General features: G+C 53.2%; 1 protein-coding gene across 1 annotated transcript in view; it reads right to left on the bottom strand.

The window, feature by feature from the left end:
• The window catches only part of AXIN2 (axin 2), a 51,084-nt gene extending 32,409 nt beyond the window's left edge, over positions 1-18,675 (bottom strand). The window contains exon 1 of the mRNA XM_054573075.1: positions 18,598-18,675. The gene's annotated coding sequence lies outside the window, so the exon portion shown is untranslated. The remainder of the gene's footprint in view (positions 1-18,597) is intronic.
• Positions 18,676-23,333: the final 4,658 nt, after the last annotated feature.

Raw genomic sequence — 23,333 nt, 5'->3', positions numbered from 1 at the left:
AGATACAGTTAACCTTTCCTAAGACAGCAGGTCACCTAACCACTCTGAGTCCCCATGTGCTCACCTTTAGAGTGGAAGAAACATCTCTCCAAAGGCGGTTGTGAAGATAAGCAATAAGGTAATTGCCCAGCACGATGCATGATACTCAGCAGATACTCAAAACATGGCGGTCACTCCTGTGTAGTCATCCTGTTCCCTCAAAAGTCTATTACCTGTTCTAGGAAGAAACTCCCCAACTCCACAGCAAAGACGCCCTCCAACCGGAGCCACACTTCTGGGGGCCGGGCCTGGAAGCTGACCAAGGAGGTCCTGCAGAAGGGAGTCCCCAACCCCTATCGTGCCCCCTGCAGAGAAAATTGGGGAGGAGGGTGTGAGGGGGTTGCGCCTTTCTGCCATCTCTCAAACCCCATCCTATCAGGTACCTCGCCCCGAAAAGTATCAGAATTTTCTAGACAGCAGGTCCTTAAAGTGTTATGTAATCTGACCCATCATTCAAAATGGGGAAATTAAGCAAAGAAGAGGTGAAGAGATTTTCCCCAAGATCACTTTGCCCCCATTTGAGGTAGCTAGAACCTCTCAGGGTCCTGACTCCTGGTCCATTCTCTCTCCCCTGCACCACAGCGCAGCAGAGACCCGGGGCAGAGCTGGCTAAGGTAGGGGCCCTGAGCCTCTCAAGTCCTTGACTTCTAGGGCAGAGCTAGTAAACATGATTTGAGATGCTTTCTAAAGGAATTGCCGCAGGGCTTCAGCCTGAAACTCTGCTGAAGCACACTTCATTCAGCCCCTACTCGTGCGTGGCCTTGACCCCTGGCACTGGACTGTCCTCAGCCAGGTCCTGGGCAGTTCCACCAAGTCTTTCACATGGCAGAGGTCTCCATGGGCATCTTAGTGGGGTTGATCCACCTGAGAGAGAATGGACTTTAACAGAGCCGGAGGGGAGGAAGGGAGGAGGAAAAATCAGACTCAACTTCCTGCCATCCTGTCTCCTCCTTTCTCTCTCCTTTGGAGACAAGGGATTGGGAATGTCAAAGTGGGGCCCTGACTGGCATGGCTCAGCGGGTCGCTGTTTGCTTCAGGTTCCTGGTCAGCGCACATGCCTGGGAGGCCGCTGGTCAATGTTTCTCTCCCTCTCTTCCTCCTCCCTTCCCCTCTAAGAATTATTTATTAAAGAAAAAAAAAAAAGAAAGAAAGAAAGAATGTCAAGGTGGAGATTTTGAAGCCATGAGTGAAAAAGTGAGGTTTCTCTAAGAAATCTGTTCTGTAGAAGTGTTGGAGAGAACTTATTCATTAATAAAATTATCATTTTTTGATATGTTAAATTTAAAACACACGAAGTCAAACAATAATTTAAAAAGTCCTGGTCTGATTTACTTTCAAGTGCTTTTTATATTTATTACAAATGGCGCTACAAATGGAGCTACAAATGGCGTCTCGCCATTCATCATCCCCTTGGAGTTTGGCTTTTGGGAGTTGGCCTCAGCTTCTAAGAGACCATCACTATTGAAACAAATTCAGAAAGAGCTTCTGAGTGCTGAAGTTATCTTCTCCCACAGCGTCAGGCAGAACCCCCCACCCCCTCACCCCCACCCCCACCCCGAGGTTGTTTTCAGAAAAGGAAGTGACAGGCAGGTAGGAAAAAGAAACCCTGAAGTCAGCACTCCAACTGGCCGCAAGTGCACCTTCACTCATAAATACGTCTGTCTGTGTTTCTAGGCGCTCTCTCTGGACATTTTCCTCTGCTCCTGAAAATTTCATCTTGTTCATTTTAAACAACTTCTGGAAAGTGAAGGTTTGCCAACCTTGAAATCAGTTCCTTTATTCTTTGGTGTCAGTGTTGCTTGAGTTGCTTTAAGCATTTCTGCTGACGAGTGCTTTCCTGGGTTCTCAAGGATTTGCCCCCGGCCCGGGGGCGGGGGTGGGGCGGAGTCCCAGGCCGCCCCAGCACACCTGGAGAGGCTCTGGATTTCGCCTCCTGTCGGAGGAACCTCCCCGAGTCAGGTCCCCAGTGTGCTGCTCTGTTATGTAACCAGCCGATGCTGTCGCAATGTCCTCAATGTCCTCGTGTCTTGCCTGCTGGCTTCAGAGCACTGAGGTGGTAGTCATGCTGGCAACTTATTTCAAGAGGCGTCTACACTCGCTTGTCTACACTTCCTCTTCTCCCATTGTCTCCTCAACCCAAGATAGTCTCTTTTGAAAATCGTTTTCAGCCAGGTAAAAGACGCCCTCATTGTTCAGTCACACGGGTCCCTTTTGACGCGTACGTGGTTGGGCTTATTTGCAGTTCTCTCTCCTTTTCAAGATCCAAGCGCTGATCCGATGGCACTTTCTGACAGTGAGCCCCTCCCCCTCCTGCGGCTCTTCAGGGCACCTCTTGCTCCTCCCCACCCCACACAAGGTGCTCTTTCTCTGGGTTCCTTCCCCGCAAAATGTTTTAGATCGAATCAGTGATTTGAAAGACAAGGTAGCAGAAAACACCCCGTCAGAGCAGCACAAAGAGTTATTTAAAAATGAGGACAGTTTACGGGACGTTGGGACAACATGGAGGGTAACAACATCCTCATCATAGGAGCACCAGAGGGAGAGAGAAAGAGCAAGGGATTGAGAACCTATTTGAGGAAATAATGACTGAAAATTTCCCCAACTTGGTGCAGGAAAAAGACACACAAGTCAAGGAGGCAGAGTCCCAAACAAGATGAACCCCGAGAGTGTCCCCACCCACAGTGCCAAGCTCTACCCTCTAGAGATCAGGACATCGCAGGCCTTTGGCCTGCCCTCTGTCCCTCTCCCCCTTCATCATCTCTACCTGTGAGAGGCCAGGACACAGGCTTCCGGAATTTAACACTCTTAAAGTGGAACCTACTACGTCCCGGTTGAACCCGGCTGACCTCAGTTAGGCAGCGACCTTACCATCACCCGCTACCTCCGTCAGAAACCTGGGCCCTGTCTAGACTCCTTCACCCCTTTCAGCCTCTCAGCCTAAAAACTCTTCTAAAATCACCATCTCTCCTCAGATCCCCTGCCCCTGCCAGGGCTCTGGTTCTTGCCAGGAGCAGCAGAATGTGCTGGCTCTTCCCCCTGCCACTCGCCCCTGGCATCCCCTACATGTTGCTACAGCAGAGAGCATTCTGTAAGCTAAAATTGAGCACGCCATCCTCGGCTTCCATTCCTCTCTGGCCACTCTTAACCTTCAGAATAAGACCCAAGTCCTCAGCATGGCGCACAGGGTGGCTGGTCCAAGCCCCTCTCCAGCCTTGTCTCCTGCTGCCACCCTAGGCTCCTGCCAAGGGCAGTCCCACATGGGGGTCCCCACGTTCCATTCTCTGTGCCTTTATCCTCCTTCACTCCCACCAGGCGGCGCCTTCTTCCCCTCTCCCCCATAGCCCCACAGCACCTAGGCCAAGGGGAGTATCGTTGGGATTAAAATGTGGTGCCCAAAGGAGCAGGGGCGTGGGTGGGGTGAATCCTTTGAATGATGATGATCCTTGTAAAGCCATCCTCAGAATTCCAGCCCATGAACTTGGATGGGGGAGGGATTCCTGAATGGGGTGGCCCAGAATGACTTAGGAGAAGTCTTTTTTGTCCTGTGATCACCATTTTAATGACAGGTACCATAAAAGTATATCCTCTGAACAAACAAGAAGTTGTCTGCACATCAGATATGGCTGAACACACTTCATGGTTGTCTTAGCAAAAGTATGAGCACCTTAAACATTAATTAAAATGTGTGGATTGAGCTTCACCTCCTGTTACTAATGTTCTCTTGATACTCTCTCCAATAACTTTTGGTCATAGAAAAAATATAGTTACTATTGAAACTGTGAAATCTGACAATCTCAATGAATCACCCCAACACTTAGGGGATGTTAGAAAAAAATAAAGTGGAGTAAACAAGCTTTGAGCTAGCCCACCTCTTCTGTCAAAGAAGACAGGAGCAAGATGCCACCAACCTCAGCAGGTGACAAGGCAAGAAGGCCAACTTTTAGCTGATAATATCATATGGCAGAATTGAATTTATTTTCAAAAAGAGAAATTTATCCAATGCATTAAGTTTGTCTACCTTTGTAAAACTTTTCACGTGAATCCATTAATCTACCAATCAGAAAATGATAAAGACCTAGTGGCCCGATTTCGGGGGTCAGAAAATAGAGTCACATAAAGTAAAGGGCTTCCTCCCCTTCCCTCTTCCTATTCGGAGGTCGGAGAAGCCCCGGGGGGGCGGGGGAGCAGGCGGGGGTGAGGGCAGGTGCGAGACGCTGCCCGCCGAGCGGGGTGGGGTCGGGGATGCGCGGGGAGAGGGGCGGGGGCGAGGTCAGCGTCCCCCGGGATGCTCACCGGGCACCTTGGAGAAGCCCCCGCGGCAGGGTGGGTCCCCGGGCCAAGAGCCGCTCTGCCACCCAGGAAGGGGGCGTGGGGCGTGGGATGGTCTCAAGGCCTTTCCCCCCTTTCAGCTTTCTCAGGCGGCCACCCACTTCGCGTAGGTCCTGCAGCTGCTGCGCCCGAACTTGGCTCTTCCTTTCCTCACACGACCCTCCCCACCCCCACCGCGAGCTTTGACCGGTTCCACCCCACAAAGGCGCTTCCTTTCCCCCTCTCCAGCCATCCCCAGGGGGTCTCTGCTCTGAATTTCCCTGTGAAAAGAAATCGACCTTAAACTCTGCAAGACAATAGCGGGTCCTCCTGTCCTGAGGATGGCAGCTCTGCCCAGGAAGAGGGGCCTCCCCTCCCGCCCCCCTCCCTCGGAGCTGGGATGGGAGGAGGAAGGCGAGTGCCCACTGCAGTGGGCGCCGGGCCCCACGTGGAGCAGAAGCCCAGGGGGCTGCCCTGAGCGGCCTGCCTCTAAGGGGGAGGGGGGAGGAAGACCCCAGTAACCCAGGGGCTGTTTTGACCTTTTTTGTGTAAGGCGCTGGGCAGGAGAGGTGAGAGGGCCGAGGAGGGTGCGGGAGGGGAAGGGGGTGCTGGGGCTGTGGGCCGCTGGGAGCAGCGCCTGCACTGGCCCCGGGCAGGAGGAAGCTGTGCCTTTTCCAGAAACCCGTAGAAAATGGGGTAGGGGGGGCAAGGTGGGTCCGACTGGGCTCGGGCTTGGCAGTACCTCCTGGGCCGTGGGAGGGAGGGGTTTTCTTTATCCTGAAGTGTAATTGTGAGCCAGCCGAGCATGGCGCTCTGCATAAACCTGGGAGAGTCTGCCGCTGACCTGTGCCTCAGTTTCCCCAAGCATAAAATGGGAGGAATGGAAATACTGGAGGTTGTCATGAAGGTTAAATGAGGTGCTGGAGTGAAGTGGGTAGAACCCCGCCTGGTAACTGCAGAGCATTCAGGGAAGATGAGCTATTTTGGGGGAAAAAAACTAAGAAAATCCTGGCTGTGCTGGGGCCCCGATCTCCCCTGCTAAGGACCTCCGTGCTACAGGTCTTCTGGACAGTTTGAGACCTCCTTCATTAACTATGAAGTGGAAATAAAAAAAAAATGCCATCTGTAAATGGAGTTTGAATGGAAATGTAGCAGCCAGTACGTTTAGTTTCTGAGAGGCAGCGCGCTCAGCCGGCACAAAGGCTTCCCTAGGCCTTGGCAGGCATTTCACCATCGGCTACCTACCGGGCAGGGGCTGGGGGCAGGGGCTGGGGGCAGGGGCTGCGGGCCGCTGACTTTGTTGTGCACCTCCCTCAGGGTGCACCGGCAGGCCCACACCTTGCTGAGATGGCAGTGAGAGTTTCTAGGTGTCTATGGCCCGGGGTAGGTGGCGGGGGATGGGTTCCGGGACCCCTGCAGAAACCAACATTTATAGATGCTCAAGTCCCTTATATAAAATGGTGTAGTATTTTCATCTAACCTATGTCATCCTCCCATGAACTTTAAATCATAACCTTATCTACTGTTATACTTTCTGTAGTTTCAATTACCTGAGGTCGGACGCAGTCTGAAAATAAATGGAAAATGCCAGAAGTGAACAATTCATAAGGTTTAAATTGTGCCCCATTCTGAGTAGCGTGAGGAAATCTCAAGCCCTCCTGCTCTGTCCCCACCAGGCCACGGTTCGGCAACTTTGGGCGCTGCATGTGCTCCGGCCGTTAGTCACTCAGTGACCCCTTGCAAGCAAACCTCAGGCGGACTGTTGCCGAATCACAGCGTTTGTGTTCAAGTCGCCCTTATTTGATCTAGTAACAGCCACAAGGCACAAGAGCAGTGAGGTTGGCGATTCGAAGGTGCCCAAGAGAAGTTGGAAAGTGCTTCCTTGGAGCAAGGTGGTGAACGTTGTCAACTTAATAAGAAAAAAAAATTGTATGCTGAGGTTGTTAACGTCTCTGGTAAGAATGAATCTACCATCTTTGAAATTGTAAAGAAGGAAAAAGTGATTTGTGGTACTTTCGCTGTCACACCTCAACCTGCCAAAGTTAGGACGATAGTGCGTGATAAGAGCTTAGTTATGGTAGGAAAGGAATTAAAGTTTATCACAGGCATGCTTGCATAGGGAAACATAGTATGTAAAAAGGCCCTGCGCTGCCCAAATTCTCCCCCGTGTCAGGCATCCATGGGGGTCTTGGAACATAGCCCCCGCCCATGACAGGGGGGACTGCTGTACTTAAAACACCTAATACAATGTAAATGCTGAGGAGCAGCTGTTACACTGTACAGTTGAGGGAATAACAACAAGAAAAAAAAGTCTGTACATGTGCCGTACAGACGCAACCATCAGAGGCCCAATTACCCAGTTGACATCAAAAAAATATAAAAACAATATAACTTTTTTTTCAAATATTTCCATGTGCCCTCGTTGAATCCGCGGGTGAAGAACCCGTGGATACCGAGGGCCAACTGTACTTGCAAATGGTCCACCAGCCTTTGCTTTTAGGACCTAAATCCTTGTACAGCCTCAGCTCCCCCAAGCGGTGCTGGCGCTTGTCACCCTTGCTGACCACCCTCCAGGCCTTTCCCAGGGCTACGGCAGGGACAGCATTGCCACGTTTTGTCATTCTGCTCCTCCCAAGATCCCTGAGATGGGGCCTTGGCGTGAGGTCAGGGGAGCCAGGGGGCCCTTTCACGGCCTTTCCTGGCCCTGCTGTTCGCGGAGCCTTTGCAGGCCTCTGGGGCGAGCTGACCACAGGCGCGTGCCGCCGCAGCAGCCTGGCTCTCTCCTTAACACATTTTTAATGACTGAGGTGTGACTACCAAGTGTGTGATGCTGCTGCCCAATCGCTTGTTCCTCTCTTTGTAAGTCCTGCAAAATGTGGTGTTTCATCGACTCTTTTCTGTATAGATTCTCTGGCAGCAACAGAAAATGGGAATGTTTTGATGGCCGCAGGCACGTCAAGCCTGCCTGCCAGGGTGCATTTTCTGTTGCTGGCCAGGGAGCTCCCGAAGGAGCCCTGCATGTGAGATACGGTAGGTCTCACCCACCAACACCAACAGGCCTCTGTGTCTCTGAACTGGGCTGGATGTAGCATCTTGGTGTGGGGACAACCCCGGGTGGATGGGAGCTTTAAAGGGGGATAACAGAGTCCAGGGTTAAGCCCCTCCCAGCTCCTTCCTAGCACCCCCCAACCATGCTCTGCACTCAGGACTGTTGACTCCACGCTCCTCCAGCCCCACGCTGGGCCCTGGGCCCCAAACGCTCCTCTTGCTGGGTATCTGACCCTGGTTCCCAGGCCCCGCTTGACAGGCGGAGCCTCATCAAAAGACACATAAGGGGGATGCAAGCCCCTCTGTGTCTGCCACTGTCTTTGAAATTAGCACAGTGTCCTGCATAGCAGGTGTTCAGTGGGGAGGCCGCAAGGGAGAAGGGAGTTCGTTCTAGAAGCACTCAGCATTGTGTTCGGCTGGACTGCAGTGCCTGACAGCGGTAAGTTTTCAGACTTCAGTTCCCTTTCTGCTGAGGGAGGCTGCATGACCTTACTAGGGGCAGTAGACCCAGCGGGGTTGGGGGAGGATCTGGGCCCTGTTTTCCTGACTCTGGATAATGTGCAGGGGTAGGAGGGAGCAAGGGGTACAGTTAGGTTTTCCCGCTGGCCCCTCTGTGCTAGGCCTCACCCCCTTCAGTGAAGCGAACGGAGCCGCCAAGAGTTTGGGGCATGGAGGCACCAGCCCGCTCTCCTCATTGGCCGCACACTCCTGCTGCCCTTCCAGGACGCAGGCCTGCTCTACTCGTCACTGGTCAGCTGCGGGCTGTATCCTGACCCACTAGCCCTGCATGGAAGCCTGCTTGCCCTCCCTCCTTTAGCTTTCATATTGGGGAGGATGCCAGACCTCAGAGGCTGTGGGGATGAAGCAGGGTGTGCATAGCTCTGCTCGCCCGCCTTGGGGTTGGCCTGCAGAGTGTCCCCCTTTCCCTCTGCTCCTCTAAGCCCTAAATTTCATAGGTTAGCCCCTGACTCCTGGGGAGAACTGAGGTTGTCCCTCTGAGCCAGGGTCGAGTCCCAAGCCTGCCTGACTTGGGATACAGCTGCAGGCAGGCAAGTATTGCCGATCGCTGCCGCGTACTTCCTCCATCAGCAACAAACTCAACGTTTCATCTCCCTCTGCCTGATTCCTATGTCTGCTCTCAGTTCACTCTGCACTTGGGCAGGGGAAAGGGGTGCTATTTATTAGCTCCCCCAAAACCTCGATACCCTCTAGAAAGTGTTTTGTCTATAAATGTACTCTTATTTGGTGGGCCTGACCCAGAGGCACCAAGGCCAGGAGGAGGAGGGGACGAAGGGGGGACACAGAGGCAGGAAGCCACAGACACCCACCCCAGAAGTATCCCGCCCCTCCCCCCCGCCCCCTCCCTTCTGCATGTGCCTTGGGCCATTTGTCTCACATACATAAGGGGCTAGGTTGGTCCAGGGATGCGTGTCGGGACAATCTGACCACATGAAGCTACCACAGGTGCCAGGACCAAGGCGGCCACTTGGGTACCCGCAGGTAATGAAGGAGGGGGCAGGGGAATTAATGAATGAGAAGCAATGCCTCACGTTGCACTTTGGAGTCAGAGGGATAAATTCTGTCTCATTCTCACCCCACCACCGACTCTGTGACCTTGAATAAGTTGTATACTCTTCTTAAGCCTTCATTTCCTCACTTATGAATTGGAGCTGAGGATAAATAACCACCTTGTAAGACTTGCTTATGACCAAAAGGGTTTTCCAGTTCCCCGTTTTCATGTTTCCCACACACGCCAGTCCTGGGTGCCTAACAGACCCAGGCTGCTGTGGGGATCAGGACAATACGTGTGAAGCGCCCATGGCAGTCTCCAGCTTGGGGGAAGCACAGTGACTGCTGTTGCTGTTAGTATCATTTCCCCACTCAGGGGGCACCGGCCCAGGACACTGAGCCCAGGGACCTGGGCTGGGTGATCACACTCATCCTGTAAGTGTGGCTTGTGGGCCAAGTCAGGAACTACCGGAGCCTGACCCCGCCCTGGCCACCGGGAGTCCAAGGCCTGTCCCCAGCGGGGCGGTGGGTCTCAGGGCCACATCACCAGTGCCGGGCTCCTTCCGTGGCGCCATCTTCCCTCCCAGAGAGCGGCACTGTCTGAACCCCCGGGCCCAGCGCAGTAAAAGGGCAATAAACGGAGCAGAGCTGCCATAAAGCAGAGACAGAGTCGTTAGCAGTTTCCTCTCTGATAAGGGCTTCAAGGGCTCCGAGGAGGTGGCTGTAATTCCCAGTCTGGTTCCTGTGCTCTACCTGTTTGAATCCCTGGTTCAGAGTCCATGGAGGCAGAGAAGATGCACCAGGAGGAGACGCCCTCTGGGGGTGCAGGGAAAGCTGGGGCGGTGCACCCGGCTGAGGGGAAGAGGAAGAGGCACCTCCGGTGGGCCAGGCCCTCTGGAAGGGGTTTCATGGGTCCCCTCATTTACTCCCCTGCCCACCCACTCTCTGAGCGCAACTATCATCAACCTTTTTTACGGGGAAACACAGGCCTGGAGACCAGGACCTGCTATCATTTGCAGGGCACAGAGAAAACTGCAAATGTGGGTCCCCTTGTTCAACAATTATGAGGAATTTCAAGATGAGGACAGCACAGCACTGACCCCAGCAGGGGACCTCTGAGTGGGGCCCCAGGTGATGGCACAGCTCCAAGCCCACGAAGCCAGCCTGTCCAGAGGGCTCCAGACACATGATAAAGGTCACGCACATAAGTATGCATTTGGGGCCAGATGTGAGCACAGTGTAGTAGGAAAGAACAAGGCTCAGGGTTGGTCTCTCAGTCCCTCCCAGCCCTCGCACAACACGGACAGCGCTGCCACCAGCCACAGGCCAAGGTTCAGAGAGGGTAAGTGAATAGTTCAAGGTCACCTAGCTCCCTGAGAGAGGGACTCTCCCCATAAGGCAGTGAATTCAAGGTCGACCATTATGGTCTTGGAAGATGTCAACCTTGAACCTTGACCTACTGAGATACACCCCTGGGCAGTGGAAACCTGCCCTCTAGAAGGAGCTGCCTGTTGAACATCCCTCCAGGATGGACATATGGGCTCTGCCTCAGGCCCACTGTCCTTTGCCCTCTTTAGCAGAGGGGCAGAACCCCTGGTCCAGTGTTAGTTTCCCCTTCTCTGAATGACAGGCCTAAATATCTGAGGACATCTAGCCTAAGCTGCCAGTCTTAAGGCTGAGAGCCATCAAACTGAAAAGGCATTTTATCATCCTTCCAGTTGGCTAATGTGTTCTTGTCAACAGAATGCGTAATCGGGGAGAGGAGTGGTGAGCGCCCAGGTCTGCAGCCCAGTGCTGGCTCCAGCTCCACGCCGCTCTGTGACCCGGGCCGCTCTGAGCTGCCCAGAGTCCTCACCTGCACAAGCAGGCACTTGGGCACCAGCATCTCTGACTCACTCTACTCTCCCTCCTCAGGGCCCATCTCATCTACGGGGGTGGCCAGTGTCATCAGGTAAGAGGAGTGAGCCTTCAGAAGGCGGTAGCTTGTCACCGCGGTCCCTCCTCCCCAGATGAGGGGGGGACGTGCTGGCTGTGGCTTTTGGTTTCGTCCACAGGTCCAGCAGTCAAGAAAAGTAGTATGGACACAGGCAGATGCTGAGAGGTGGGGACCCACTTTACCCTCTGTCCCTATGGCCTCTTCCCAAGAACCATTATTCTTATGCCTTGGAAGAAAGGCTTCCAAACACTCCTAGGACTAACAATGAGTCTAGCACATCATCTCGTGCACTTCTGGTATTATTCCAAGTGTTCCAGGTTATATGTAATTGTAGGAATTTGGAGATAACATCCAGGTTATGTATAATCATAGGAATTTGGAAATAACATTCATGCTTGTAGAGGACTGATTAAGTATATTAGAGACACACTACAGGCTATACATAGGAACATTACATTATCGTTTTAAAAGTAATGATATTATTGGAAATGTTTACGAAGTTAACTCCAAAAAGCAAGATGCAAAAATTGTAGAGAACATATTCAATCAGGTAAAATGTATAGAGAAAAGAATTCACTAGAAGATGGTGGGATTGTGGATCGTTATTCTCTTGCTTCTTATACTTGGGTTAGCGGGCTTGGGTTGCGGGCCACCACCAGCCCCTTTCTGAGGGGATGGGCCTTTGTCCCATGTGACTCCACCCGCCTTGAGCACAGAGAATCAGGTTTGGCTATGCCACTCCTGGGCAGCCCATCATGGGCTGGCCAGGGCAGCATGACTTAAGTAGTCAGGTCTGGGAAGATGAGCTGCGTTGGTAAGCTCTTCTCTGTGGGATCCAAGGCTGTGCTCAGGGGACAGAGTGGGGCTGGGGGAATGGCTGTCACGGACTGGGGGGCACTTGCTGAAGTTATGAAGGCGCAGGGAGCAGAGGGAGGACCCATTGTCAGGGATAGAGAAGCCCCCCAGGCCACTTATGTTCTCTGAACGCACACCCATTTTCCCTTGGGGTCAGTTGAGTGGGTCTCTGATTGGTCCTTGCAACTGAACAATATTATCTTGTATTTTCTAAAATTTATACGACAACTTTATATTACTTTTAATAAAAATAATAAACCAGCAGAGAGGAGGTTCCATCCCATTCTTGGGTGATCCCACCATTTTGAAATGCCTTCTACCGGGTCAAACATGTGACATGAGCTTGGTCTCACCTCACCTCACCAGGTTATAGAAGAGCTGCCATTCAGGGCTGTTTGCAGGGCCTGCACCTGGGGTCTCATCTGGGGGCTTTGGCATCATGCACCGCTATCCGGGGCCTGTAGGGGACAACCTGATAGCCCACAGAGCCCAGCCCACACCAGAATTGGCATCTCTGAAGGCAGTGGCGTGTTTATTTCATGCCAACCACGTTTTCAGACAACAGTCAGTGACCCTGCATTTGCACCTGGGCCTCGGTACGGCCTTTCACAGACTCACCCCCAAACCAGAAAACAGACAGCCTGGAACTACCAGGCAAGAAAACACATAAATAGTTTCATAGAATTTGAAGTCCACTTCCTTAGCAAGGCGACTTTTGTTGGCGAGTCCGAACAGATAAGGGCGATAAATCTCCTGGCCCTATAATCCGCTAGCATTTCCACTCTTCCAGCTATCTCCGATTCTGGCCAGATCTGCCCACTTGAAAGGGTGGCAGACTGGCCTCAAATGTCCTCTCCTGCTGGGTAAAAAGCACACAATTACGCTCACCTATCTACGAGCTTTTGTGAACTCTCTTTCTACCTGCCTGAGACGTGGCTTGCTGGGCAGAAAAGGCCCCGAGCGGGGGAGGTAGAGTGGGGGCGGAGAGGGAGGTACATGGGCTCCCCTCCCAGCAGCCAGGCAGGCAGTGTGGCATCACACCGCCTCCCCCCAAACTCCCCAGACAGGAGAAACCACTCGGAAGACCTCAAGCCCAGGCTTATATCCCAAGTCACCACTTAGAAGCTGTGTGGCTTGGGCAATTTTTCTGCCCTTCCTGAGCCTCAGTTTCCTCCGCTATGAAATGCGAAGGAACCACCTGGTTACAGGGAGGGTAAAATGAGAAAATGGACATAAAGGTCCATGTATACAGTAAGTGCCCTGTAAATGTTCACCTCCCTTCATCTCAGGAAGCCAGGCTGTGGCGGCCCTTCCCACCCCCCAACCCCGGCCTCCCCATAGGAAAATGTCCTAGATCCACTGGGGAGCCCGGTGGGGGCTGGGCACGCTGAGCACAGGGCAGCCGCCGAAGCCCGGCGGCAGCCGCCTTTCAGGCTCTCCCATGAGCCGATGGCTCTCGTTGCAGACTGTGTCAACAGGCAATGCTGCCTGGGCCCAGGGAAGGGCGAGTGGCTGCAACCAGGTTTGGAAACATGTGTCAAATCCAATTCCAACCAGATGAGACTGGCCTGCTTCCAATGGTCGCTTTCCACCCGAGTCATAGCCAGGGGGAGGCTTGTCCACATCTCATCCCCAGGCAGCCGGGCCTGTCTGTTCCCCCCCAGTCCTTGCGCCCAGACTGACGGGCTCACCTCTCTGTTCTGGAGGCTCCATTGAGAAGGTCCAAGCCATGACTCATGGAGCGCAAGGGTGCACCAAGCCACCCTCCCGCCCTGCAGTTACACAGGCCCGTCCTCTCCCTGGGCAAAGGGGGAGGCTGGATGCTGTTCAAGCACCACAGCAAGGGGGTTGGCTGAGCCCCTGACGCCCCAACGTGAAATATCCCACATGTAGCAGATGGGCCCGAGGCAACTGGCCAGGAAGCCACCAGCTCCTTTCTGCTGGGTTAAAAATGGTGGCTGAAAAACACCCCACCCCCTACCTCCTCCACCACCTCCACCACCGCCACCTCCACCACCACCACCACCCAAAACCAGCCCAGCAAAGAACGCAGCACACCAGCAAAGAGTCAAGAAGGAAAGGAAATCCAAATGTTTTGAGTTTAGCTATTAAGCATAGTTTCCAGCGAGTGTACTCATGTCTTGAAACGAAACAGATGAAAGCAACATGTGTCAATGGTTGTAGGAAGGCAATAATGCCATCAACAGGAAATAAAGAAATTGAACACTGAAGGCTCAGCCCAAAACTTTTAACTCTTCTCCTGCCCCCACGCCAAGGCCTTCTGCATGGGAGGCTGAGGAAGTTTGCTGCACGCCCGGGCCTCTGCCCCCGCCGGCCCCGGGGGAAGCCCCTTCAAGGACCATGCAAGCCCGACAAGATCTTGCTTTGCTTCCCAAGGGCTGATGGCCTTGGCAGGAAGGGAGCCCCCGTGGGTCCTGGATCGGCCGAAGAGGAAGCTACAAAGCCTTGGCTGTGGGACCATAGTTAAGAGTTCCTGGCAAGGGCAGTACTGGCTGCTGGCAGAAGCGGCAAAGCCAAGGCCAATGGGCTGGCACTGGAGGGGCCGCGGCGCCACCAGGGAGTCCCGCAGGCCCCAGGAGGTGCTCAGTGCTGCCCTGTGGCCAGGGCTGCCGATGGAGCCGGCCGGGTGTAGGTTGCTTCTCAGCCGGTCCCCCCAGCTCAAGGTAGAATAAAGAAAGTACACTCTGCCGCTCTGGCAGACCCTCAGAGAACCCAGAGAGATGGCGACGTTAGGCCTACGGAGGTGAAGCCAGTGCCCACGCGCCTTGAGAGTGGTAGGAATGGCTCCTCCAGGCGGGTCTCCTGGCTTCCGCCTCTGATGGAGCGACACTGTTCAGTTTTGGGGATACTTGCTGACTCTGTCTGTCATGTACAAGTAATACACAAAATTTAACGGCAGAACAAAAAAAGTGGGGTAACATAGATAAGGCAGATCCCGGAGCAAGAGCGTGTCTGTCTAGTTTCAGGCCTGGCCTTCGTTCACGGGCCCAGCGGTGCCCAACAGCACCGTGGGCTGCACCTGCCACCTGCATCAGAATGCTTGGGGGGAGGGGGTCCAGAGATCTGTGCTGGACACTTAGGGGGCTAGGTGTAGGGGTTCAGACTAGCCTGGACCAAAATATCCTTAAAAAGTGGATGGTAGCATTGCCATTACATGCAGATAAAATTAATGGAGAAAAATGCATTAATTCTTTCCTCCATCATTAGAAACACACGAAGAACTTCTCGCAGGTGCGGACGCAGGATTCCAGAACAGGTGCGTTGGTACTCACTCAGACGTGTACACATTTTGGTTTACTGTGCCTACGTGCATTCGTCAGCTCGGGCCACCATAACATTCCACAGACTGGGTGACGTAAACAACAGCAACCTAATCTCACAATTCCGGAGCCTGGCAGTCCAAGATCAAGGTGGGAGTCAATTCAATTCCAGGTGAAAACTCTGCTCCTGGCTTATGGACAGTCGCTGTCTCACTGTGTCCACACATGGCAGAGAGAGAGTCCTGTTCTCTCCTCTTTTGACAAGGACACTAATCCCATCCTGGAGGTCCCACCCTCATGACCTCATCCAACCTTAATTGCCTTCCAAAGGCCTCACTCCACATATCATCACCATTTTGCAGGGTAGAGGTTCAACATATGACTTTGAGGGGCACACTTTCAGTCCATAGCCCTGAGTTTCAAGACTCGTCCTCACGTCAATTGGACCCAGACGTGTAGGTGCCTGCCATGCACCATGCACTGTCCTAGGGTCAGGGACACTGACAACAATGATCAGACATGGGCTTTGTCCCTTGAGAACCCTCATTGTGTGACATGAACACAGAGCAGATGACATAAGAGCAACAGGGTAAGGGCCGAAGCAGAGGTGATGGCCTACAGGGTGCTGGGGGTCGGAGCGGGAGCGGAGCCCGCCCTGGACGACATGACGAAGGGGCAGAACCAGTCCAGGGAAGCTGAGGAGGGCACCCTGGCAGGGGGCACAGTGTGGACAAAGGCTGGGGAGTTGGACACGGCCACCAGAAGGGCGGCAGCTCCCTTGGGATCATACTGTACTAGCACATCACGCATGAGGCAAGCAGCATCCGGGTGCAGCGAGCTGCCGTGGTCCGATGGCGAGAAACCGAATGCTCTGCTAGGGTGTACGGCCTTGATTTTATAGAGAAACTGTTTTCCTGGCGGGTGCAGAGCTATGCAATGAAGCTGGGCTTTCGGAAGCACTTCCTTGTGGGAGTGTTGGGCTAGAGTTAATGGGGGGTGGGATTCGGGAAGCAGGGGCCCCAATAGGAGTCCATTACACCCTAAGATCATAATTGGTTAGATATTCACGTTTTATTTCAACAACGGCCTCAGGTAGGGCTTCCCAGAAGCAGACCCTGAGGTGGAAGTTCGTGTGGACTGTGAGGAAACAGTCTCCGAGCAAATCTGTGGGGAGGGTAGGAAAGCAGCCTGGGCCCGGGAAGTGGGCCAGTGAGGGATGATGTCCAGCAGGGTCCCACAGAAGGCGACTTGGGTTCCAGCTACTGGCAGATCTGCAGACAGTGTAGGCCACCCCTTACTGCCATCTGGCTGGGGGACAAGGGAGCTGAAGGATGTATGAGACACTGGTTAAGGGCCTCCGCATCTATCAGACACTGGTTGTGGTGGGCGGTGACAGGGCACACAGATGCTTTCTGCAGGCAAAGTGGGCTCCAGCGATTTCCACCAGAGATAGTAAGGGATCTGGGAGCGAAAGCAGAAGGAAGCAGCGAGGGGATTGGAGAGCCCCCGAGGGCATGTGCTGCTGCGATGAGACCACCCAAGGACTCCCAGCCCCTGAGAAGGCTCTCAGCCTCGCCTGGCCAGGAGTTAGTGCTTGGGGAGCACGTACATGGCTCAAATCTGCAAGGTCAAGGAAAGTCCGAAACAGGAATGAGGCATCAGCTCTGTTTCCAAGAGTATGGAGACCTTGTGGCTGTAAAAGATTCTTTCCAGGTGCAAAGGCGCAAGGCAGAGAAAGGCTGCGGGCCCCACATAGCTCACCACAAAACATGGATGGCTATAACCGGGCTTCGCAGCAAGAGTCAGGGCTGGACGTCAGGAGACATGGGGGCTGCAAGGGTGAGTCCCCATCCGTCGGTGACTCAGTGCCCTTTATCCCCACAACCAGGATGTTGCTATCTTGCCCTACAGATTGTTATAGGGATAAAGGTGTGATTCTAGCCTGGGAAAGTTCTCGAAGAATGTTCAAGCGTACTCCGCTTCTGAAATGGTGAGTCAGGTCGGACAGACTGATTGGGAGGAAGGTGACATTTACGGCACATCCCTGTAGGCAGGGGGCTGCCCTTGCAGGCTTCATGCAGATAAGGAGAGGGCACACATGGTAGTAGTTTGACCCTCAGGCAGGATACTGACAGAGACCTTGGTCTGTCCCTACAAGCCACAGATCGACTAAGGCATGTGATCTCCACCAAAATGCAATTAATCACTGAGGATCTGAGTTACCTCTTCAGACCAGAGGATAGAGATCAAAGCCAGCCAATGAGACTTTGCTAAGCCTTTAACACGGCCCAGAGCCAGCTAGCTCCCCGCCCTCCCTTCCCGTCCAGCCAGACATGCTCAGCCAGCCACAGGTCAGCCCTGAGTCCTGTCCCCCGACACTCCAGGGCCAGGCCAGCATTGCATGGTGCTCCAGAGCCATTTAGCCCCAAAGTTAACCTCCCCTTCTTTATAATACAGCAGGGAAGCCATTGTCCTTCCCTTGGCAAATCAGCACTGCCGCTCCCTTCCCCTTGGCAGCCCCTCCCTTTCCCTGGTGGGCCCACTAGCAGGAAGACTCTCCCTAAAACATGAGCATCTCTGCCCCAGGCCCATTTGCAAAGCCTACTTGTCTTGGACCATCAAGGTTGCAAGAAAAAATCAAAACAATGCCTGTAACCTCTGCACTCCCCGAGAACACCTGCAGGTGTAACCTTGAAGAGGTTCTCCACCAGGGTTTGCGCGCCACCTCGCCAGGGCAACCCGGGGCCCTGAGGCAGGTGTGAGAGGGAGTGGCGTAGAGCCTGTGACTTGTTCCCCGGTGCCCAGGCCCTCCCAGGACTCCTGTGTCTCCACCTGAGTTCCCATTATTTTGGACACCGAGGGAGCCCCTACCCACAGCTCTGGGCCGTAAACTCTTTAAGGGGAAGGAAGAGATTTCCTCACCTTGACCTTCCTATAAGTTCACAAAAAACAGGTGCCCGGCACGGGTAGGTGGCCTCGATGCCTGACTAACAAGTTACTGTATTTCATCACACACCACTGGAGAAACCATGGACCTGACAGGCTATGGGACTTGCCCAAACGAAGCTGGTCAATAAATGGCAGAATCTGAACTTGGACACATGTCTGTCTGACTTCAAAGTTTGGGCTTCGTCCAATACACTGCACATGTGTCTAAACTAAGACATCTGGGTTACAACATCATAAAAATCAAAGGTTGGCGATACTCACATTCCCAGCATCCAGTTGCACATATGGACTTGTTCTGTCCCAGAGCCAAGGGTCTGTGACCCTGGCCCAGGGCACATCTTGGCTGCCGAGGGTCCTGGGTAAGGGAATGCAGAAGGGGCGGCTCCAGGGGTGGGAGAGACGGGGAGTGTTAAGGATGTTTCCAGTTACCTCCAAGTTTCTTCTACAGGAGTATTTGGGGTGCAGTGTATAATATTTAAAGTATACATGATTTTTAAAAGATTTTGGATAGGATTCTGAAACAAATCCTATCTATCATTTCCCCCTATCAGGCTGTACTGAAAAGTCATCAGAATTTTCTAAGAACAAAACAAATGCAAAGGCTTGACCAAGTAGCCCTCACCGGGATAATTCAGAGGGCGCCTGGCCCTCTGTGTGATCAAGGAGGCTCACCTGTGGGCACACTGGCTAGATGATGGTGTGAAGAGGTGCCAAAACCAGGGTCCTGGTTGCGTAGGGGCTGCACAAGGGGTGTGACTTCAGAGGTGCCGGGAGGGCTCCCCGCTCTCTCTGCCGTCCCTGGATTCTTCCACCTGCATGCAGCTCAACAATGCAGTTCCACCAGGGAGTTAGGCTGCAGCTTGAGATGTTGCAAACCCTTTCGCTAGGGTAGCTGTCACTTATACTTCTGGAGGGGAGGTCTTTGCAAGGACCAGAGTGAGGACTGCAGGTGGACAGGACCACATCGGGCGGTCTTCTCGGGCTGCTGGTGACCATGTGAACACGTAGTAGGCGGCCAGCGTGATGCGGGCCCTGGTGGCTTAGGGAGAATTTTGGGGTTCTTGGGGGACTCCGGTGGCTCTCTGTAGAAGCCTGGGAGGAGAGGGGTTGAGAGGGCTGAAGCACGCTGGCAGGGGTGAAGGGAACCTCCCCCAGCCCCAGTCTCCTAACAGGACATCCAGGAAAGCAGCCGTTGAAGAGCCGTGCCGCTGTCTGCAGAGCCCGGGCAGCTGTTCAAGTGTCATCCATTTCAAAGGCCTTTTGTTAAACTTCTAACGGCCAAAAGGACAGGCTGAAGCCACGCCCAGGGAAGGCCTCCCAATTGCAGTGACCTGGAAGGCTAGGCAGCTCCCCTCTGCCCGCCGACCATGGAGACAGGAGGCAGCAATCAGCGCAATAAATTGGGGGGCGGGGGGGGGGGCGGTCCAAAAGGGCCGAGCGACCAAGAGGAGGATGCTCCTGCCTGTGGGACTGGCTGAAGGCCACATGCAGGTGTGCAGAGCAGGAAGGCCCCTGGGCTTTGGGGAGATGTGAGCAGTGGATCTTGCAAGAGTCTATGCTCAGTGTTGAGTGGCCCTCCGGTGATTTTCCACTTTAATTTCCCTGGGTCCCCTCCGCTCCTGAGCGGTTAGCTGTGGAAGTTGGAGCTCGGCCTCTGCTCTTTGTCCTGCTACTACTAATTAGCTGGTGATTTCGGGGCAGGCCGCCTCACCTTTTTGAAACCCTATTTTCTTATTCATAAAATAGATGTTGGCCTGGTATCCAGTCCTCATTCTGACCGAGAGATGCTGGGAGCCTCTCAGGGGATGCCAGGAAGGTTGAGAGGCTGGAAGGGGTGGCTGGGAGGGGAAGTTAGGAGGCTCAGCGGGGAGCCCACCCCACCTGCAGACTTCCCCGAGGGTTCAAGCCATCCTCGCTCCCACGGCCCACCCCACCAGACCAGCACAGAGTAGATTTGGGCTCCAAGGAGGAAACCAGGGTCCCCGGTCTCTGTAAAGCCTGCCCCAGGACAGCGGAAGAGGAAGGCTTTCCTACCTACCTTCCAAAACCTTTGGGCCTTTTATGAGTCCTCATTTGATTTGAATTCTTGATCGCCCTGTGAAGAGGTGAGGCCAAGCAGGACCTTTGATCTTCATGCCCACCCCTCCCCCCAGTTTCTGGGGTCCGTGGTTTGGCTGTGAAGTTCGGGGTTACCAGCAATCGCTGCCATCCTGTGAGGGGGGGCGCTCAGGCCCAAATTGATGTCAGGTTGCCGGCCGGGCACAGTGTTACCTGGAGCTTTGAAGCTTCTAATGACTCCAGACTGTCTTCTCAAGTCAGCGACTACAAATGTTAATAAAATTAAAGCCACCTGAGAGTCCAGCTTGGCGATCCTTTGAAAGCAAGTCTGTGATGGGTTATTACCCTCAATTATCTAGTTGTCCACTCTCTTAGCTTGGGGTTAAACTCTTAACTCTTCCCTTTGAAGTCATTATCCTTTTATCTATGACTGGACCAAGGAATTTCAGGACAATAATCAATGGAAACTTCATAAGAATAGAGGAGCTGGGAGGGGAAAAGGTGTGAATACCCTTTAACTGTAGGCTTGCTCAGAAGGGTGGGGGATGGGGCAGGGAAGGGACTGTGTCCCCAGCTCGAAGAGGGAGGAAAAGGAAAAGGGGAGACCCTGGTAACAGCAACCTAGGGAGCACCTTGAAATCCTCTGGAAAATACAGAGAGAGGGGTCACCTAGGGCGAGCAGAGAAGGGTAGCGCTCGCCAAAGTGGAGAGAAAGTAACGGAGCAAAAAGACAATTAAAGAATGGGTTTAACTAGGGCTTTGATGTCTGACAGGGGGCACGACACTGTTCAAGGGGGAAGGGACCAACTATTCATGTGCCAGGAAGTGGCTTGTTAAAAAGGTCTGTCCCCGGAAGAGGCTGCTGGATGGAGATCGCGGGAGACTTTTCACTCATCTTCTCCCGCCAAAGGGGACAGTCAGGCTCACATGGAGCCTCATCACAGGAAAGAGAAAACGGCACAACTCTTCTAGCTTCCCCCGGCCCCCTCCAAAAAGTCTTTCTGGGCTCCTAGAGGCTGCAGGTCTTTCTGGATCATTCTACTGCCTGTCTTTCTCTGGAGAGAAGAGGAGGGGGAGGGGGAGAGAGAGAGAGGGAGAGGAAGGGAAAGAGGGAGGAGAGGAGAGGACGAGAGGGTGCAGTGCTAAGTAACGCTACAGATGTGTGTTTCACGTCTCCTTTCCATTTAATCCCATTTGGAACGCTTGTCTACACAAACGAGATGAGAACGCTGAGGGGAAGAGACCGGCCCCGCAGCTCCGCAGTCGCGCTGGGCCAAGGAGTGTCCCACCCGGTTTGAAATGTGACATCTGCAGCGCCCACCCTCCACCGCGCAGCCCACACCTCTCTCTGCCTGATGCGCACATGCACACACACTGCCGACTGAGGGTTGTTACAACTCTCCCTCTTCTCATTAAAAACAGAAATAATAAAATAAAAACTGGTTTTATTGTAAGAAACATCTGGAGAGCTCCCCGCTCCATCTGCGGGGCCCTGGCAGTGTCTCCAGCAGAGCCGGGGCGCCTGCCGCCCTGCGTCACGTGGCTGAGGGATGGGCCCGGTACCGGGGAGCCCAGGTACACAGGTCTGCCCACTGCCTGCCTGCCTGCCTGCCTGCCTGCGAGATGGCCACACCTGGACTGCTGGAACCCACGCTTCGTGGTGCAGAGTTTAAGGGGGGCGGTGGGTGCCCCCTCGGCCCGTCCCACCCCTGCTCCAGCCTGTCCAGACAGGAGGCGGTGGCCCTACTTTCCTGTGTTCCTGAAAACCCCTTGAGCCAGGCCCTCCTGCCAGAGCCGGGAAGGACAGGCCTCATTGAGACCCCAACATTTATGCTTATGATTAGATTCGATCGAACCTGTCTTAGGTTTTGATTTCAAAGCGCCTCACCCTGGGTTTTTATATCTTCTATCTTACTCGTACGCACGCTTCGGCTAGCACTCTGGGAAAAAAGGCAGCAGGTTTTGAAGAGTCGAGTGGTTTGCGTGAAAAGATAAAAATGTTTCTCATACTTTGTCTCCAGGCCTAGGGCTCTTCTCTCCCAGGGCCTGAACTTTTCGGAGAGTGAAATCCTTTAAAACCTCGGCCCTCATTTCTTCTAGGTCACTCTTCTATTTCTTGGGTTTAAAGGAACCGGAGGGATCACAAATGTGGGCACGTCACTCAAAAGGAGCCACAGGGCTTGGGCCTTTCTGCTTTTGAGATGAGGGTGCAGGATGTGGGCTTCAGCAGTGACTTCCCAGGTGACCCCGGCCCCGCCAGTGAGAAGTCACCAAAATCTGGGGTCTCTTGAGCTAGTGTAAGGGGTGGTGGAGTCCTAGGTGGTGATTGTCTCTGACGAAGGACATGCATGTAAACACAGATATTTATATGTGAGCAAAAAAGATGCTGCCCAGTCTAGGACACATCTGCTCCCAATTAGCATCGATGCTAAAGTTAGCTGAACAGAAAACAAACTTCTCCAAATCAAGTGTAATTATTCTAGATACATAAAAGCTGCTTTATAATATGATTTGTGCAGACCCTGGAGGAACTTCTACTTGAATCTGAGGGTTTCATTTGCATTTTTGCCAGAACCTACAACTGCTCAAACAGTTTGACTGTCAAGAAAGGAAAGATTTAAAAAGCACAGCAACCTAAACTGGCCATGTTAGGAATAAGCGTAATCTCTCCTCCTCATTCCAGGACTTTCCATGTTGTAGTGGTTTTCTAATCTTTGCACGTTGGAAAGTAAGATGCTGGGAGACGTTTACAGCGGGGGGATTGAGGAGGGGAACTTAGGCAGGGTCTGGATTTTTTAATTTTATTTTTAAAGAGCCTTAAAGTGCCTTGGGTTGCTCTAAAATACTTTTGAAAATGTTTCTTTTAGAGTTCTCGCTTCACAAAAGGAAGATAAGGTATAAAGTGTATTTCAATTATTAGTTTTGAGAGAGTCTACTGCTGGTTTCTGATTGGTCCTTCTACTTGCTGGACAGGGCTGGGCAGTGAGGAGTGTGGGGAGGGGCTCGGGGGGGCACAGCGGCCCTGGGAGTTCAGCATGGTGACCCCAGATGCTTAGGGGGACCAGGGGTCAGGGATTGGCTTGGTTCTGCAATATCCTTTATCCATATTTCCCTTTGGGGTATGCTAATGTTTCCCATTTACAACTTGCTTTCTTTTTTCTTTTTTCTTTTTTTTAATGTGACAGATGCATCTGCAACAAGAGAAAATGGGTGTTCATTACCAAGTGAAGCTAAACCCAGATTCTCCAAAAGAGGCTGCAGGCCGCAGAGTCTTACTTCAGGAACTGAGTAAAAGGCCTTCCTTTCATGTCAAGCTTTCAGAGAGAAAGGCTTCGTGTGTGATGAGAGTA

This window comes from Pteronotus mesoamericanus, unplaced genomic scaffold (assembly GCF_021234165.1).
Source record: "Pteronotus mesoamericanus isolate MK-2021 breed Mesoamerican mustached bat unplaced genomic scaffold, CSHL_Meso_final contig_246, whole genome shotgun sequence".
NCBI lineage: Eukaryota > Metazoa > Chordata > Mammalia > Chiroptera > Mormoopidae > Pteronotus > Pteronotus mesoamericanus.
The sequence above is the reverse complement of the archived record's forward strand: the minus strand, read 5'-3'. Positions and strand labels throughout refer to the sequence as shown.